A 13,219-nucleotide genomic window follows, 5' to 3' on the forward strand; every position below is an offset into this window, starting at 1 on the left:
TGTAACGGAAATGCTCCAGACATGACGTCGCCTTTGGCGCTCTGGAATTTTCTACGCGCGATAGTGATTTTGTGTAGGAATATTCTAGAATGTACTGGACTTACATTGCTTGCGTGTATAAATGGTTGCGGACCGAACATCGCGGCAGTCTACTATCGAACGAGATCGAGTGCGAACGAAACATAGAGCGCGAAAAGCTGATATAAATTTCGAAGTGTGTGATATAAATAATCGATATAAATTGTACGGTTTTTATAGTGTTTTAGTTTTGTTTAATAAATATTGATATAAATCGAACCCGAATTTATAAATCACGTTACAGTACATACAAACGTGTCTCCCCACAAAGAGTGGAAAAATTGCCATAAAAGCAACAGTAATAAGCAATAAGCCACAAACGCATACAAAATAATTATCAAAAAATCACCAAAATGGTTACCTACTAATTTTGCCGGAACTTGGGGAAATCTATACCCGAATCGTGACCGTTACACTTTATGTATTGTTCTTCAGATGAGTTCCTATCAAGATAATCAGCTTACTTCAATTACGCAAATATGAAGACTCCCGACTCTGCAGATAAAACCGAAGATTGACAAAAAACAGAATCATTACTATGGCTAAATCATTTATTAAATTCTAGTTCTAGTTCTTGTCTAGAAACTTCGGAGTTGTTCAAAATTCTTACTAAAATGTTTGATGTTTTTGAGAATTCTAAAATCTTTATCAGAAGTTTAAGATATTTTCTTGATATTTGGGCACCTTTTTTTAGAATTCCAGATGGTTTCCTGGAATTAGTTGAATCAGAACGTCTTGTAATATTTTTCCCAGAATTTTTTTTTGATAATAATTATTACAGTTTATTATCACCAGCAAATCAATCAGGAAAATATATAAAGGATTGATTATATGGTAACATAATCATCCTTCTAAACAGCTAGCTAGGTAAGTAAAACATAACTTTTTGTTAAATTCCGATATTTGTCGGAATGTTTTTCTTGAAAACTGTGTTTCTAGTAACCGTAAAAGTTTTGAGTGTGTGTAATATTTTTGTGAGGAATCCTGATTTTCTCTTACCCCCAGAATGTTTCGGAGGTTTTGCATGTAGGAAAATAAAATGATTGGCGAGGAAATACTGAAGTACGAGGCCCCTTTGGGACCGAGTACTTTAATATCCGAGTGAAGTAGTATCATCTCTTACTGAGGAATTTTGTACTACATTTTTCCCGAAATCGTCTTTTTAATATAAAATTTTTAATCATACAGAACTATTGATTAATATTACCGTGTCAGTTTTCACAGGAGTCTAGTAAAGTGACAGGAGGTCCTGTAATCAGGAATAGTGGTACTGTCATGAAAACAAAGTGGGCATGAAAATGAAGGTTTCATTACAATTCCGATTTTTCAGGGAGCTTTTATCATTTTATGGGTTCTTTCTTAAACCCTCTGAAATTTAATTTGGATAATATAGTTTAATGATTTTTTTGGAGAATGCAAGTGGTTTTTCTTGGTTAAAGCTTTTATTTCGTAACTTGGGTTTTTTACGAAATTATACAAATATTCTCACCAATTTTCAATTTTTCTGAGAAATGTATGACTTTATTCGGAATTCTAGTGCTATTCTTGCACTGTAAGATGTTTTCTCACAAGTCACGGTTTCAAAAAGATTCACCGCTCTTTCCGTCACACTTGTGTGAAAGTGGAAAGCACAGCAGAATTTTCTAAATGGTTCTGGAAAGTACAGCACGGTTATTGAAATAATTATCATCAGAGTGAGTCAACGCATAACCTCAAATATTAAAAAATGAAAAAAGATTTCACTTTGAGGCTCTGCGTAACTTACAAAACGTCTATAAAATAATGTTAAAAGATAACGCATTAACAAGCATCTGAAAGTCTTTACAAAATTAAATATTCCTGCTATAATACAGCCATTCAAACATTTTTAAAAATGTGTAATTTTTAACAAAATATTACCATGATAATCGATATATGGAAAGTTTTCAACATGTTTTTACGAATTAACTGAAATGTAATGAATATTTCCCATAATGCCGTATACTGATATCTAGATTCGTTTTATTCTAACTAATCATTTCTGGAGAAATTGCTTAAAACATAACAGTAGCTAAATATGATTGCAGTGCAACAAATAAGTCCATGTATTAGCCCCGAGATTTCAACAGGTAAACGCAAACATTGGTACCTACACTAATTTGCAGTTACAATGTCAAACAGATTAGCAAACAAATTATAAAGTTAATCCAAACGGAAAATAATTTGTCTAAAGATAAACAATTTACTTAAGCGAAAGGTGCACTTCTTGTGTTCAAAGTACAAGGCATCGATGGAATGTTTAGTAATAAATCGAATTACGTATCTGGTAATATACATTACATTTCGTGGATAATACGATAAAGACATTTTGGGAAATGGAGCAAGTAACACCAAATGAGCACTATCATCCAACGATAGACGAGAATGTGAATACCATTTTGAGAGAACTACATATACGAAAGGTCGAAATGGACGATTGCAACCATTCTGTGGAACGATATTATAAAGTTGGTTAACTTCTTTATACCGACGCATAGCGTCTATTCTTGCGGTTTGAAAGAAAATTATTTAGAATTTATAAGAGAATGCCTAATAAATCTTGAATACATGAGTAAAATTAAAATACCACCTGAAGTAAGAAGTAAAAATTACTTTTTGTGGTGCAGTTGTCCGCGAAAGTGTTACAATAACAAAATTGACTTGTTAGGAATAGTAAATTTGCGTATTCAACAATCATTTCGAAAAGTCAAAAGTAACTTTTAGGTGTAATTGTACCTGTTTCTGTCATAGCAGGTATTCGCCAACGGTATACTATGAGTATATCTAAGATCCAATGAGCCAAGGGAAGTATCCGCGTATCAATTCTTTGTTTTATGATGATTGACCTAAAAGTAAATGGCGCCGAACTATAGAAACAATGCAATGGATTGCGGGACGAGGAAAAACTTTTTAGTAGCCTGATTCGTAGCAAAGTCTTTTTATTTACGAGTGTTAAAATGTACGCGAAGGAATTTGTTCGAGTCAGAGAACCGGTTTTCAAATAAAAAACGGGATTAAATAAACTGAGCTTGAAACTCATTGTGATAAACATACAATTTCCTTTTTTTCTGATTGCTAATAGTAACGGCAAGTTAAAAGTACTGTGCGGGTAATAGAATTTTGTACACAACGGCACACGGCAGGGAATATAAAGATAATCAATTGGTGCATTTACTCGCAGCAAAACCTAGTGAATAAATTGGGTAAAATTAATATCAACACAGCGGGACATTGACCTATTATTCCCGTGCACAATCTCGAGTGTTACTGTCACGAAATTGAAGCGCCGGGAATTGTTTTTGGAGTTCAAACCAGAGCATTAGATTTTGAATTTCAGTTTTGAAAAGAGATAAGAAACCAAACTTCCGCAAGGTAAGAGGTATAAATAAGATTCTTATTACTGGGCTACCCGTGGCTAAATTGAAAATTAATTCTCATATTAAAGTTTTTGCCAGTGCCGTAGCGTAGAGGTGCAATTTTATTTTACCCAAGTGAGGTTTTCTAACCTTGTGAATATAACTAAGCCGTTACATGACATGGTCAATAAATGAAACAATAATCTTTTGCACATTATTCGCGGGCCCAAAAAACAACAACCCACGTCAGCTTTTTGCAAAGCTTCGTACCCAAAATATTCCCCGTTCCTGGCATCTACACACAATGGTTAAAACCTTATCACGATTACTGCATACAAAGCGTTTTGTATTTTTTGACATCGTGCATTCTTTCTGCTGTAAGTTGTAACGGCTTAGTTAAATTTACGGCACTGGAAAAAATGTGACAATTAATTTTTATTTGCCCGCGGCTAGCTCAGTAATAAGAATCTTTTCATACCGCTTACCTTGCGGAAGTTTGGCCCCTCTCAAAATCTGAAATTCAAATTCTAATGCTCTGGTTTGATTGAACTCTAATAAATACGCATATGACTTGAATTGATTGAATATATTAAGCGAATCAAATTCCACTTTTTACACGTTCCTGTTTGTAAAATTATGTTAGATTTATTAAAGGATTGACAAAAACAAATGCAATCTCGTCATCACGTGTCAATGATCAACTAATTCCGCGTTCTGGATCTTGAAATCAAACCACATACGCGAGGATATTTCTTGCAACCCACCTAAAAATGACAACCGCGAAACAATGTTTAAACGTGGTCGCTTCTGAGGTTAAACGAAGTTCTTTTGTATTTACACGAAATAATCTAACAGTAATAATAAATGAGCGTACCCAAATTGGTACTGGCTCGTACCTACTCGTAACTTCTCTAAGAATTAAATTTCGCGTACCTAACGTAGTACGTGGCCGCCCGCGAAAGCCAGTCTAGAAACCATTTTCAACGATAGAAAAATTCAAGCCCAAACAGTGTACGTGATCGCTCTTCTTCGAATCCCTGCTCTCCCACTTCTTTCGCCCCCGAGAGAAACCGAAACGGGACTTATTTCTGATCGCAAATGACCTCGACTGCCTTAACAATCAAAAGAAAACCAGTATTTTTGTCATGTGCTCGAATTTAAACAGAAGGGCACGAAACTTTTAGGTCCCAAGAGATCGTGATAACCGCGATTGCTTTCCCCAATACGTCTCTTGTTATCGCCAGACATACTTCTGTTCACGTTCGCTATGAAGCGGTATATGTCTAAATTTCCCTATGTTTAACAAAATACGCATTCAAAACCAGCAAAGCGAAAACCTGTTACAGTTGCGTTACCTAACCGTAGGGATATATGTCACCTCAATAGAATTATAACGGCAACGTCATTTACCATAAAACCACAAACGCTATTCTCTCTTTATTTAGTACGATATTTAGTCGCCAAGACAACTACAGTGTTCATCCTTTATTATTTTACGTAACTACCCTCTTACTCCCTTTACAGGCTCAGTAAAACAGGTTTCCATCGTGAACTTTTCAAACTACGGAAATAAAGCTATAATGGGATGACAGCCGTTATAAAATTTTAATAAGGAAGCTATTTTGTTGTTAAAAACGTACGGAAATTAGGACGTAGCTTCGATATGGAACAATACAGTCTGATCCTCTTAAGTGAATGGAGTTTGAACACGAAAATAAAGATAAATTGAGAGATGCTACGCTCGTAATGGACAAAAGTAAGTTACTATAAACACAAACATACCTAATTGCGAAACATGAGGAACAACTAAGTGATAAATGTTACAATAGTTCGTTACTCACCAACGAAAATCACTAACGTGTTTATAATATTATAAATGTATCCGACAAATCAACGCACTTTAAGGGAGGCAATTTAGGATTCTCTCAGATACGGACTTTTCTTGCAGATCTCTAAGTCTTAGGTAAGTACGTGCTCATGCTCTACCTGAAATGAAAACCTATTTTATTGTTAATAAGTTTATCTAAGTTCTACCTGAAACAATTGTATTAACTATGGTCCCTTGGAAACTACTTGTCAGTTAAATTTAGTTGAAGTCTAATGGGAATCTATCCCATATTCCTGCTATAGATGTAGTTCACCTACTATTCTGGAGAATCTAAAATCATTATTCAGAGGGAACTTTCTAAAAAGAAACGATTTTCATGTGAAATATTACTGTACAAGGTTCTTTAGATCGATCGCTTGTTCAAAAGCCAATTATTATCTCAATTGATCCAAGACGCTAAATATAGACAATAAATTTTGCACTTTAAAGTATTATTAATCATAAAAGTCTAAATTAAACACAATCGACTGACTAAAGAGGTCGAGTATTGCACCCAAGGTGTGAGGCAAAACACAAAATGTTCTATTCAAATGAGAGGTTCCTAACGCCTTACTTTCACGTACGTGATAAATCTCAACACTTGATGATGTTATTATTTGGTTGCCGTTTCTGCAACAAGCCATAAATGCAAATTAATGCAAATAAAATTGAGTTGCAAGTATTTAAAAATTGTTGTATATTATATGGTTGGGTGTAGTCTATTAAGTAACTATGACTAAAAATGAAATTCAATTACCAACTTTCAAACACCGACTCGACTGTTTACTTATATAAATGATAGGAAAGTAAAATTTCAGCAATTAACATTATAAGAATGCAGAAGCTGTAATTAAGTAATAAGCCCGTTTTATGTAGGTCGTGTTGAGTGCAAAACAAGATTCCCATATAGTGCTAAATAAAGCTCGAGGACTTATTGAACTGGTTCATTATAGGACATTGGTTATAATTTCGCAACAATTGAAAGAGACATTTAAAATTCTGCAAAACAGCTACTTATAGATGGATTTATTTGAGAAATTGTCTAAGCTTTCAAGTATCCTGTAAAACAACTTCTTTGAGAAGCGCTTGGGATATGTTAACATCTTAACACTACATGTAATTGAAGGAACGTTCTGTGTCTCTAGATTAACAGTGATCATAGCAGCGCAATAATCTTGAAGAAGGAAGTTGTTTTCGAACTATAGTAAAGGCCACGGCGTGATTTACCATAAAACCAGAAAAGAGCTATTTTTCTCATTATTTCTGAAAACGTATTTGAACAAGTAAAGGATATGCACGCAGTACCTACATTTTTAAGGCGACCAAGAACATTTTCTCAGAGGCAGTTCTGAATTTTATCAACTTAGGTCATTTAGGTATTAGATCTCGTGGAGGTGTCAATGAGTTACAAGTGGTTTTCCTTTGCTGAAAACGATTCTGCCTGTTGCCAAGTCTGAAAATAGACCGGAAAGGAAATATTCAAGATGGCGTCCAATATGGTGGTTCTGTCGTATTCTCCATCTAAAATGTCCAATTTTTACAGTTCAAGGGTTTGCAGCTGGACCCATGTTTTTGGGATCAACGAACACAATGGAATGGAGAAAAATGAGATGGGATAATATGGTAGAAACATTTTTTCTCATAGTTCTGATGACATGGCGCCAAATGTTTGAATTTTTCTAACTTTTTCCAGAATACATTAAATTTACAATCAAGCTTTTTATATGTTGGTGCAGGTTTTTAGGGTCAAGGAACACAATAGAATGGTCAAAATTGTGATCGGAAGTGGAAAATCGCGATTTTTCATATTTAGGCTGAAAAGGGCGCCAAGTGTTGCTACTTTTCTCATAATGCTCAGCGTCATTGGCAGAGGAACACTCCACCTTTGAGCTACAGTCTATATGGGCCAGGAAGGTAGGGAAGTGGAAGGTGGGCATTTTCCCACACGCTCACCTAAAAACGAAGACATTTACACTATCTATGCTCCAATAAAAAAATGTTCGGTTACCCTATGCGCATGAAACTTCATGATTACATCCCGAAAACATATTTGTTTAGTAGCAGCTAAAAATTGACTGACACGTTATCCTCTTGATTTCTAATAGAAGCAGTTCAAGGTACCTACAGTTTTTGATAACTGACAACTGAAGTTCGGGCTGTCAAGGGTATGGTCACAAACGAACAGTTCCGTTGTTGGAACTGCAAGAAAACTGGGCATTTCCAGAAAAGATGTCGAAAGGCTGGTAGAGGACTTGCCGAAGGGAGCAAACAACAATATAACGGTGAATTTGCTCAAACCCGCCGCTAATCGGCCAACTAGCTCAGGGGTGACTATTAATCGGGGTAAGCTTGAGCACTCAAGGGTCAGTAGGTATCGTTCGGTCTCTGCGGGCACTGGATTCCGTTCCTCTCATCTAATAATTAGGTATGCTAGAGCAAAGCAGTAAGGGCGCCACCTTATTCACCTTATTACCTGGAATATTATACACTGACTGTTACCGGAATAAGGAAGTGTAACAGTAGCGGCACAACAATAATACAATCAGTGAGTACCTGACCACCCAAAAATCAAAAATTTATTCAGTAAGGTACACCAAATTCAAGAAAAAAATCTCAACGCATGAATATGCACTACTAAAAACAATATACATTTACTAATCTCTTCCCCTAAATTGAATTCCCCCAAAAACTTTACTTAATTGAACATCAATCCCACAAATTAGTGAACGATAACTCGATCACACCCGGCGGCATGAAACTTAACGTTATTAACCCCAAAACGAGGTGGCGAACACACAAGTATATAAAGAGAAGGTATTATTCTTACCTGGAGTTCCGAAGGCATCCGTGGAGTGAGCTCATCCCAAGAATGTTCAACCTAGTAGCTATAATAAAGAATAAAAGGACAAATTAACCGAGAATGCCTCGGTGAATCAAAAATGCTACAGTGAGGAACTTAACGGTGCCTGAGGGGCTTACCACTTGCGGTACTTCCCACGATCGTAATAGGACAAACCAATATTAAATCATGTCTCCGAAGGAGATCTCAAATACAAAAACAATAATCAGAGCCAATTATGTCGGCATTAATCGAAAGATCGTTAACCAGAATTACGATTACAGTTAAATTTAAAATAGTGAAAATTTCCCCAAAACTGGTCAGATAATTGATATAGGCTAAGTAATTATGTCGACGGTGATAAGCTCAGATATAGGTCATGTATTCTATCTCATGGTTCCAAACGGCTGATTACTGCTGAATGTGTATTCAGATGAAGGCATCTGTTGGTAATAATTCAAAATGGACGTCCCTCCGGTGACATATGTTAATGTGCAAATTTACACGGGATACAAGGACCCTAAAAAGCGATTGTTTAAAACGGTGCATTTTAGTACGCATAACCCTCTTTACCTCTTATTAAAGAAGGTCTATTGGAAAGATTGACGTTGTATGATAATTAATAACGATCAGGAAGATACGGTCACTAAAAATGAACATTATAATGGCCGAGATATTAATCCCGTATATCTACTTACATAGTTTCGCTGGTAATTCGTTTAAAAGCCTCTCAAAAGAGTTCACTACGATATTGATTAACCAAAAAAAAAAAAATATCAATCCATAGTTTAATAAGATGATTCCGTGAAAGGTAATACTTCAATAGATGACGGAAACCAATCTTTTACGACATTACACCAGCGAACTAATATTCAACCGACACTTTTGCGTCTTCCCAAAACGAGCAACGAACAGAAAGTAAGTCACGCACGAACTTTCCTCGCCCCGCCAATCGCGCAGGTACCAATGCCGAAACCCACAATCGTCAAAACTAACAATTGAAGGTTACATCGCATTCTCCCCCGCCAGTGCCGTAACAAGGGAAATTCGTACTGACTAACTTAGAATAATTACAACGTTACACAGAAGCAGGAAAAGTAAAAAAAAGTTGTTGAAAATGACTAAGCATCGACCTTCTGTGTTGAGGCCCCAGAAGCCACTATCTCTTTACTAAATCACGATAAAAACGATAACGGTCCCCGCATTTGGTTAGAACAATTAGCAGCCACTGACTGGAAGCTGAGGACAACGACTGGAGCTGTTGTTGAGATGCAATTGAAGCATCTGTGAATTCCTAAAGATAAACGATCACTATCTTATACAAATCAAAAATTTTCAAATAACTTACAATTATTGACGTCGGTAATATGCTTTTCTGGTAACAAATTGATCTAATTTCCCATTGAAAATGAACACAGACTTTCTGCAGCGCCTCGGTAACGTTATCTTTGTGATGAATGCAAAAGAAGGAAAACTTGTATGAATTGCGAATCCAAACAAATCGGCTACAAATTCTGGAAAGTAATACTGGAGATCGTGCTTACCCACAGGAATAAAATGCCAATGTCCGTTGTGTTGATATTAATTGTGTCCAATTTATTAACTAGGTTTTGTTGCGGGCAAATGCATCAATTAATCGGCTTTAAATTCCCTGCCGTATGCCGTTATATTCAAAATCATATTTATCGCACAATTATGCGAAAATAAAAGTCTCACACACAAATAATAATTCGTGCTATCTCTTTGAAGTTTTAAAATCATCGTCTTAGTTTTTTCGCACCAATATCTTTACGCGATCGCTACTGAAGCTAAAACGAAAAATAATTTTAGCGTACCAATAAAGGGTTCGTGCTAACTGCTGGTTTGGATAAACTCATACTGACTGTTATATCGCTTTTATTTCTAGACATACTTTCGTTCACGTTCGCTATGAAGCGGTTAATGTATAAATTTTCCAATGTTGAACAAAATACAAATTCAAAACCAAATTTTTGAAAACGGCTAAGCGACCACCCATTTCAAGGACGACACAATGTCGATGATTTGGTATGGTTGAACAGACAAAATGGTTTTACACCAAACACCAAAAAAGAATGGGAGGGTTCATACAAAGTTGTTAAAAGAATCAACGACGTGGGTACAAAGAAGAGGCCCAGTGGTAAATCCAAAGTGGTGCATTTTAACAGACTGCAGACTGTAGACAGCAACCAACTACCGCAAACTCGCATACTGAGTAGCGAAAAACCGACATTTGAGCAGTTCGAAAAGTTATAGCGCAACCAGAAAAGCACTCGTTTGGTGTGACTGCGGAGAAGAACCAAGACATGTTTGCGTTGTAGGACAGAAACTTTCTAGCCCATCGAGCACCTCGCGACCTTATCAGATGATGTGAAATACCTATCCTACAGGAATGGAAGAAAAAGATGTTTCAGATGGGGACACGAAATGCTGCTTCTTTGCAAGAATAGCTAAGGCTGAAACGTGCCCAAAAAAGGGGAAAAGTGTTCACTGTATAGTTTGTAAATGTTTAAGTTAAATTAAGTTTTAAAATTCAAGTTGGAGGTAATTATTTTTCTGTGTTTGTTTGGAAGTTGGAAGGCGAGTACGTCAATGTTCCAGTTTGGGGGAAGACAACTGCCGAGTGAGAGCTGTGAACAAATGTTTTAGCTATCCTGTGCATATTCCTTCCTTTTTCATTAAACCTCTTTCCGGTGTCCATTTTATTGATTTGTTTTCGCTACAAGAAACTTTAGGACCCCGTAACGTTATAAATTCACTGTGATCAGTGGGCTTGGAAAGGGGCGCGTTCAGTGTTTAAAAATGCTTTTTTGATCCCCATCATTCAATTATTTTGCCATATTTATTTACCTGCACTGGCACCTACTCAAAATGTGATTTAAATAAATCCAAAATGTCGTATCATCACGAGCCTTTCTGTTCTTGAATAAGTCACAAACTTAAAGGAGATAGAGATTTTACGTACGTTGCAACAAAAGGGCCTAAAAAGAATTAGAAAAAGTTAAAGAAAGCGACACGTCTCCACCCCGCCGTTAAAACGCCATTAATCTTTAAAACGAAATAATGTTTATTACACGGTAATTTATGTATATAGTTTTTACGTTCACAATTGCAATTTAAACGTACGAGTACAAAAAGTACCCATTGATTACTATAATCACTTAATTTTGAAACTTTTCAACGAAAAACGGCGAACGCGAATTCGAAAGTCAAGAGAAAATAAATTACAAAAAGGTATAGGGACATTGAAATTTAATGTTCATTAAAGATTAATAAACTTTTTAATTGATGTAAGCAACGTGTCTGTAAGCGTAACGGTGGGCGTTGGAACAAGATGTCTCTTTATTACATAATGTTCAATTAAAAATATTTACGAATGGTAACGTGTCCCCGTAATGACCAAAATATGATTTTTAAAAAATTTGCGACGCGAAAGTCACCGATGTAATCCGAGTTTTAATTCGGAACACACTTTCATATATCTTTTTATTTGTTAACAACATACTACTACTCGCGTCAACACTTAACGGGCCAAAGAAGGCCTCCCGCTGGAATATTTCGCGCGATGTGTTTAAATAGTTTCGGTGGTGTTTAATGAAGTGATTGCTATTTTTTAATAAGGATAATGGAAGTCGACGACGATCGAATTACCCCCTGTAAGTAAATTTTGGAAAATATTTTTGGGGTGCGCTGGCCAATTCGATTTCGCAAGTGTAGGCGACGTTTCGAAATCGGGAAGATCCGGGACGTTACCAAAACACGTACATTTCTGCATTTTATTGCTACTTTCTAGTGCTTGTTTTAATGGATATTATCGTTATGCGATAATCTAGTAATAACCATTGAACGGTCCCAACAATTAATCATTACTTTACGACATTGGTGGTCCGTCATGCCATAGAATACATACTGGAATTTGGTACGTTTTTTGGAAAGGTCAAGAAAGTAATTGGGTACCCATCAAAGAACATTTGAGTAAAACTGGAAATTTTCGCCGACAATTGAATGTCACAATTTTGCTACACGCGCTACTAATTTCTGGTATTGCGAGCAAAGCTGAGTAAAAAATGTAGTGGAAAGTAGCGCTTTTGAAAATTGTGGCGGCCACAACCGAGCATCAAAATTTTTTCAGTAGCCACCTGACTTGCCTTTTCACTTTCAGCTGAGGATTAACAATCCAACTTGTCTTGCAAGTGATATTTAAAGTAGGTATATTAATATACTTTACGCTCAACAGTTCATAAAATAAACAAAATGAAAACCCGTTCCTATTACACGACTTTTACCTTAACGCTGCTCGTTTAACCTAAACACTGCAAATATTCAATTACACACTGTATTTAATTACTTCCTACACCTAATACCCCTTTGTTATCTAGCACCCGTAAATGAAAAAAAAAGTTGGTAAACCAGGTTTAGCATCGGTAATGAACTTTTAAACGGCATTTAGCAATGAAAGTGAACACACTTCGATCGTTATCGGGTGTATAAATAAAAGAAATTTGTAGAATAATAAAACTGGATAATTAGACTCGTTTTTTGACAATTTCTATTGTTGTAAGTTAGTGAATATTTTGTAATCCGTAATTAGGATAGGTGGAAAGGACCCCAAAAGTCAAGGATAAATTTTTATCTGTGAAAAGTGAATGTCTACATTAAAAAAGGGAAATTCTTCCTATTAACCTAATGCGCGACTTTTGTCGAAATATGAACAATTAAGTGGGCGAACAAGGGAATGTGCGGAAAGTGAAATTTGCTTGTCGTGCTTGTGGTTTTATTCCCAGAAGATGATGTAGACAACTGATACTTACAGGTGTAAATAAATGTATCAAGGTTACACGGGCAATAAATATATAATAGAAAAAACCAAATGGGGTCGTATCTCACATACATTTATACAATATTTACATAGCAAATTAATAACATTAATAGCCGAGTATAGGTAATTATAATGAAAAAATGTACATGTCTCTCTCATAATTATCATGTGCATATACATTAGAAACTACTGCTTACAGCAGTCTGAAAAGATTCCTAATTTCA

The 13,219-nt window shown here is 35.9% G+C and overlaps 1 long non-coding RNA gene across 1 annotated transcript; it reads right to left on the reverse strand.

Annotated features, from left to right (window-relative positions):
* Positions 1 to 8,380: 8,380 nt before the first annotated feature.
* Positions 8,381 to 9,130, reverse strand: LOC116176305. Its single transcript, XR_004146423.1, has 3 exons — positions 8,857 to 9,130; positions 8,732 to 8,804; positions 8,381 to 8,678 (listed from the first exon to the last, which is right to left on the reverse strand). It is a non-coding gene; the product is annotated as an uncharacterized LOC116176305 (long non-coding RNA).
* Between the last annotated feature and the right edge of the window lie 4,089 nt (positions 9,131 to 13,219).

Source organism: Photinus pyralis, unplaced genomic scaffold, assembly GCF_008802855.1.
Source record: "Photinus pyralis isolate 1611_PpyrPB1 unplaced genomic scaffold, Ppyr1.3 Ppyr1.4_LG7, whole genome shotgun sequence".
Taxonomy (NCBI): domain Eukaryota; kingdom Metazoa; phylum Arthropoda; class Insecta; order Coleoptera; family Lampyridae; genus Photinus; species Photinus pyralis.